Here is a 6000-nt window from a genome sequence, read left to right as displayed (position 1 = left end):
AAACACACAAAACCCGATTCTGTTTGTTGGGAGAAACGCAGCCCCCTCCTGCTACATTATTCCATTGATGCAAAAACATTTACATCTCTTTTGTGAACGAGTTTTCTGTAGAAATTTTTATAAGCAACTCTATTTCACTGCTCTCTGAGAAGCGGCTCCGAATGGCTGGCTGGACCCATGTTTTTATGCCATGGCCAGAAAGACAAAAAAACATTTTTTTTTTCCCTGGGTTTTTTTTTGAAACTTGAGTCTATCATACATCAAACCTGTCAAGCTTTTTCATTAAAGTTCATGGTTTTTAAGTTCATTGTAAATAACTCAAATTGGCTTTACAAAAGAGCCAAAAAAAAAAGTCTTGCCCTGATATTGGGCATTACAAACTGTAATAATATCCCTTGTCAAATGGGATTTCTCAAGTGGCTTTGTAAGGACCGGGGGGTGGGGGTGGGGGAGGATTTAGCTAAAGAAAAATAATTTGCGGTGAATGTTATACTTGGTGGGTTGACTTATTTTCTTAAAAGTCTAGAATTTTTTGCAAAGTATTTAAAGGAAATGGAGTAGCTATGTTTATCAAGAAATAATGTCTTAGATTGCAGTTCGAAGTCCTCAAGAGTTACTCTGGGAGAAAATCTCAAAGATAAGGAACATCCACTTCTTTGCGGAGAGCTCTGCAAAAATTTCTTTTGTCTTTTTTTTTTTTTTTTTTTTTTTAGGGCCACACCCACTGCAAATGGAAGTTCCCAGGCTAGGGGTTAAATCAGAGCTGTAGCTGCTGGCTTACACCACGGCCACAGCAATGCTGGATCTGAGCTGGGTCTGAAATCTACACAGCAGGTCATGCTGATGCCAGATCTTTAAGCCACTGAGCGAGGCCAGGGATCGAACTCACGTCCTTGGGGACACTGGTTTGTTACCGCTGAGCAACAATAAGAACTTCCTGTAAATTTTTAAAATAAGCGAATCTCTTGGATTTTTCTTTTCCAAAGTCATGAAAAGGCTTTTTCCCCTTTTCAGTCAGACAGGGTCATTGCAGCAGCCCAGCTGTATTGCTCAGGGTGCAGCAGGGGAAGCAGAGCCATGACAAGTGATGTGGAATAAAGGACTTTTGTCCACATTGGACTTTTTCTGCTTGTGGGAGCTGGTGAAGTGTCCACAGGAAGCTTGTGTCCGTTGTCTAACCCGTTGTCTAGGGCGTCTCTCCTTGCTGTAGGTCAGCAAACAACAGTCAGGAAAAGGCCTTGAACTGAAACAGGACAGGGCAAGACAAGCCAGACCTGCAAGAACCACCAGATCCCACCAAGACAGCCTGGAACCCGTGTCTGACTCTCCCCTGGATGGCTGGTGACCTGCAGAAGAAGTTGCTGGCTCCTTAGGAGCTGCCCGGGGCCTGGCCAGGACGTTAGAGGAGCCAGGGAGCTGTGGACGCAGCCACCGCCCTGCCCCAGGAGGACGCTGCCCATCTGCAACCATGGGCAGGTGCTGCGGCCGCCCTGTACTCTGCCCGCATCTTGCGCTTGGACGGCGAGGCTTCGGTTTTCCCTTTCAAGTCACACCCAGGCTTCCCCAGCAACCACCCTGCCCCTGAACCGTCCTGGAAGGGGACCCTTGGAAACTCAGCTCCAGCTTAGCTCAGTTGATCTGCACAGATTCTCAGATGTATAGATCAGACCTGTGGTTGCCAAGGAGGAGGGGGTTGAGAGGAAGGATGGATTGGGAGTTTGGGGTTAGCAGATGCAAACTATCATCTATAGGATGGTTCTACTGTATAACCAGGGAAATATAGTCAATATCCTGTAATAAACCATAAGAGAAACGAAAAAATAAAATTCAAGACAAAAAAGGAACACATGGCCACTAAAATCTTTCCTCCTGATTTTCTGTGTTTTCAGGTGGAAAATACAAACTAATTAATATTGTAAGCAAAAAAAATCAATAGTTTGAATACTTGCATTTTTATACAAGTTTGCAATAAAATTGTAAGTTGGCAAACTTAGTCTTATGTAGATATGTACAAGTTTAGCCTGAGAATGGTGCTTATATTGCTTTGTTTTGTTTTTAGGGCCACACCCAGGGCATATGGAGGTTTCCAGGCTACCGGTTGAATCGGAGCTACAGCTGCCATCCTACACCACAGCCACAGCAACACAGGATCCTAGCCACATCTGCAACCTACGCCACAGCCCACGGCAACACCAGATCACCAACCCACTGAGTGAAGCCTGGAATCAAACCCGCAACCTCATGTTTCCTAGTCGGATTCGTTTCCGCTGGGCCATGATGCTAACTCCAGCTTGTACCTACTTATTCCCAAGGAAACTTATACATCATTATTCAAGGAAAAATATAAATCTTTATATTGAAAGTTCTAAGATCATTACAATGAAAATAAAACAGGAAATCCTTGAAAAGAGACAATTATGGAAATGATGATTTACTTAAGGTATTATTCATTTACAGAAAATAAAAAAGCATATGTGATAAAATAAAGAATGTGTGCTGTCCTTTTCACTGAAAAAGTCCTCCCTAAAAGCAAGAAATGGGGAACACAGAAAGGCTTGTGCCCAGGAGCCCCACTGGGCCCTGCTCAGTTTCAACTTCAAGAGTGCTTGTAATTGCCTGGCTTTCTTATGTGGTTGCTTTGAATCTTCATAAGATAATTCTAATACCTATGTTATTTGATGTTGGCATCTATCGATTGTCTTTCTTATTTGGTTTAAGATCCTCCTGGTTCTTGGTGGGATGAGCAATTTATTATTGCAACCTGGACATTTGTAGTATTTTATTACAAGCTTCGGGGACTTATTTGCATCTCATGTATTATCTGGCTTCATCTCATACCACCCCAGCAGTGGAAAGAAGGTGCTTCCTCACTGCTGCGCGGTGGGAACAGAAGTCCAAGTGTTACCACCCTCGAAGGAGCCCAACAAAGGCCCTTCTGCCTGGAGCCAATAGCATGTCCCATTCAGTTCAGCAGCCAAGAAAGACGTTATTCTCTAAGGAGAGGCTGGTTAGGGACGCTCTAGCCTACTGGCTGGGTGGGGCTGGTTTATAGGGATCCCTCAGTGGGGAGGGGGTGGGGTGCTCACGCACTCAGCGCAGGCGCACAGGAGCTGCTCACGCGGATCCAGAGCCAGGTGCAGCCTCTCTGCACACGGCCCGCCGCCCTCGGGGAGGAGCGTGTGGGCGGGGCTTCTGCACGGTGGGTGGGGCTTTTCGGCTCCTGGACCGCGGTCTGAAGGGCCCGGTGCGTGAGCTCTGCCTTGGGTGCCCGCGAGCCAATGAGACTAGACTCGGCACAGAGGACAAGACGCAAACAGGTTGGACTTTATTTCTCAGATTCTACTTTTATTTCCCGTCTCTCCGCTGCCTTTGTCCCGCTGCTCGTTCTTGAGGGACCCTGAGGGCGTGCCAGCCTCTGTGACTGCCTCCTGCTGGGCTGCGGGCCTCGAGGTGAGGCTGGTGGAGGAGCCGAGCTGCACACACAGCCCCCCCCCCCCCCGCTTAGGTGTGTGTGAGGCCCCCAAGCTCCGCTCAGTTTGTCTAACCCCTTGGAAACCCAAGACCCCAGGCAATTGAGGATCCGCGGCCCAGATATCAGCCAGAGAGTTCTGCTCATGGTCACGTTTTCCTAAAACACCCGGCCTGAGGGTCCCTGGTTGCCCTTTGGTTGTATTTTGGAGGAGAAGCTCCAGGTCAGAGAGCCATTCCCACCAGTGGTCAAGGGGCCATTGCCCCAGGTCGTCTTTGACGAGGTTGGGGTTCAGGGCCTCTTCATTTGAATTCAGTGTCCCCAGGGAGTGGCTCCTGCAACTTCAGGGCAGCAGGAGTTTAGGGTCAGGGAGTGGGGTCTGTTCCACCAAGGTGGTCTTGTGGCTGTTGGTTTTCCAGGTTTGGGATACATGGAGGCTCCCGGCTGGAAGGGGTGGAGGATCAGGTGGTGGTGATGGGGGGGGTGGAGGTGCCTGCCACACCTGGTGAGAGCTTTCATGGTTTCTCACCTGGAGGGCAGACTTGAGTTGTTCCATTTCAAGGGGACCCAGGTGTCCCTTCTCTGCAGCTTAGGGCATGGAGTTCAGGTGTGCCTAACTTGAACTTATCACTGGGGGCTCAGTGCCTGCGGAGCCATGGGAGTTTCCAGGTGTAACTTGGCTAAGGGAGTTTCACGGTCAATTGGATCTCTCTGCTTTCGCTGATGATTGGGTGTCTGGGCTGAGGGCAAGGTCCATTTTATGCCTAGGGCACTTGTTATCTCCCTCGTCCTTGGAGACACATATGCTGGGCCATTATCACTTTGCAGGGCTCTCGGGAGCCCAAACCTGGAGGTTTTATCTGTTTTAGTAAAGCCTTGGCTACTTCAGCTGCTGTCTCAGTCTTAGCATGGACTGCTTCCATGCACCCAGAAAGGCCAGCCCCTGACATTGCCAGCTTGCCTCTGCATGATGGTGAAATCAGTTGGCCAGTCTTCTCCAGGATGTGTCCCTCTGGTCTGAATGGGCCTTGTCTAGAGGCCTCTGGGGTGGGGGTGGGGGTTCAGGTGTTGGGGTTGTTCACTGTGCACTTGGGGCACGGCTTATCCAACCAGTTATGCTTTTCATGCCAAGAGTTACCTCGACCTCGGCTGATCAGGTAGGGCTTCTCTCCCGTCACGAGTCCTCTGACGAGCCTCTAATGGCGTACAGGCTGCAGCCTGGGAAAGCATTGCCCATGTTTATTAAGTAGTCCCTCATGGCCTCCCAGATCTCTTTGTGCTAAAAAGCAAAAGCATCTGCTTTTTATTCTTGAAGGTCCCCTTCGCATTCTAGATTCCATTCAACAGGATCACCTTTCCTTTCAGCTTTTCATGCAGAGGCCCAGTTATCAGACTCTGGTTAAGGATCCAGACGCAGCAAAACCCAGCCACCTGCGGGAAACCCTGAGCTGCTTCTGGTTTTAGATGGGGTGAGGCTGCAAATGTTTCTTCCTTTTCCTGGACTGGGCTTCTCCGACCTGGGAGAAGGAAGCCTGGGTAGGTCACCCGAGGCTGTGACATTGAGCCTTTCTCTTGGACGCTTTATAACCGTTAGCGGCTACGTGGCTCAGGCTGGTTCCAGTATTTTCTCAGAGGCCCCTTGGTAGGGCTGCCATCAGAATGTCGTCTACCTCCTGGATGCAGATCTTTTAGGCCATTCGCTGAGTCTCCCCAAAGATGGTGGGGGGTTTTGAACGCTTGGGGCAGGACAGTCCAGAGTGTTATTGTTTCTGTTGTGTGTTTGGGTCCTGCCACTCAAAAGCAAAAATTTCTTGTGACTCTGGAGTTAATGGAGTGCAGAAGACATCTTTTAATCTAATACAGAATATTGGGTCCTGGTGGACGGTGGAGTGGCCAGCAGGGCGCAGGGATGAGGGCCCACTGGATGTGTCTCCTCAGCGGCTTCATCACTGCCCTGAGGTCTGTATCATTCGACATTCCCCACTGGGTTTCCTCACGGGGAGAGGGGGGTGTCACAGGCTGATTGGCTGGTCCAGGAAGGCCCCGGTCAGCTAGGCCCTGAACCACAGGGACAGGGCCCAACAAGGCCTCCTGACCGAGGGGTACTGTTTTCTATTGGGCCATGTCTGTCTGGGATTTAGATGGAAGAGCACAGGAGCGGCTCCTGCAGCTCATCCCAGCCGCCCCAGGGCCCAGAGCTCAGGATTTACTCCGGGGAGGTTTGGCCTCAGCTATTAGCGTTGTCACCTGTGCCCTTGGTCTCCGGGGACACCGGTCTCCAGTTTGTCTTCCATTAGGCGGGTAGTCACCCCAGTTCATGTAAATCTTCCAATTTATGTAAATCTTCCCAACTCACGTTAGGTCTTCCTAACGGGAGTCTAGGACCTTCAGGGTCGAATAGGAGGGGCTGGTGAGCGTGGCGTGGCCCACTCAGCCTTCTGATGGCTCTGTGGACGCCCACTCATGGGCCTTCCCTGACACCCCCAGAATTTTACGGCTCTTGTGACTGACTTTGCCCGATCGGGTGTTCA

The 6000-nt window shown here is 50.0% G+C and overlaps 1 long non-coding RNA gene across 1 annotated transcript in view; it reads left to right on the top strand.

Annotated features, from left to right (window-relative positions):
- The window catches only part of LOC110255798, a 36995-nt gene continuing 34188 nt past the window's right edge, over positions 3194 to 6000 (top strand). The window contains exon 1 of the long non-coding RNA XR_002336629.1: positions 3194 to 3317. This is a non-coding gene — a long non-coding RNA (uncharacterized LOC110255798). The remainder of the gene's footprint in view (positions 3318 to 6000) is intronic.

This window comes from Sus scrofa, chromosome 11, assembly GCF_000003025.6.
Source record: "Sus scrofa isolate TJ Tabasco breed Duroc chromosome 11, Sscrofa11.1, whole genome shotgun sequence".
Classification (NCBI taxonomy): Eukaryota; Metazoa; Chordata; class Mammalia; order Artiodactyla; family Suidae; genus Sus; species Sus scrofa.
The sequence above is the reverse complement of the archived record's forward strand: the minus strand, read 5'-3'. Positions and strand labels throughout refer to the sequence as shown.